This window comes from Colobus angolensis, unplaced genomic scaffold (assembly GCF_000951035.1).
Source record: "Colobus angolensis palliatus isolate OR3802 unplaced genomic scaffold, Cang.pa_1.0 Scaffold307, whole genome shotgun sequence".
NCBI classification, from domain to species: domain Eukaryota; kingdom Metazoa; phylum Chordata; class Mammalia; order Primates; family Cercopithecidae; genus Colobus; species Colobus angolensis.
In genome coordinates this window covers 1,453,456-1,454,026 of record NW_012116344.1, presented here as the reverse complement: position 1 = coordinate 1,454,026, position 571 = coordinate 1,453,456, and the positions used below count along the sequence as shown (strand labels likewise).

The window sequence follows — 571 nt, the reverse complement described above, 5'->3', positions numbered from 1 at the left end:
CCAACTTACAAGGGATGTAAAGGACCTCTTCAAGGAGAACTACAAACCACTGCTCAGTGAAATAAAAGAGGAGACACAAACAAATGGAACATACCATGCTCATGGATAGGAAAAATCAATATTGTGAAAATGGCCATACTGCCCAAGGTAATTTATAGATTTAATGCCATCTCCAATAAGCTACCAATGACTTTCTTCACAGAATTGAAAAAAATTGCTTTAAAGTTCATATGGAACCAAAAAAGAGCCCACATTGCCAAGACAATCCTAAGTCAAAAGAACAAAGCTGAAGGCATCACACTACCTGACTTCAAAGTACTACAAGGCTACAGTAACCAAAACAGCATGGTACTGGTACCAAACCACAGATATAGACCAATGGAACAGAACAGAGCCCTCAGAAATAATACCACATATCTACAAACATTTGATCTTTGACAAACATGACAAGAACAAGAAATAGGGAAAGGATTCCCTATTTAATAAATGGTGCTGGGAAAACTGGCTAGTCATACGTTGAAAGCTGAAACTGGATCCCTTCCTTACACCTTATACCAAAATTAATTCAGAG

General features: G+C 37.7%; 1 protein-coding gene across 1 annotated transcript in view; it reads right to left on the bottom strand.

The window, feature by feature from the left end:
- The window catches only part of GRID1 (glutamate receptor, ionotropic, delta 1), a 786,384-nt gene that overhangs the window by 225,872 nt on the left and 559,941 nt on the right, over positions 1-571 (bottom strand). The gene's annotated exons all lie outside the window — the stretch shown is intronic.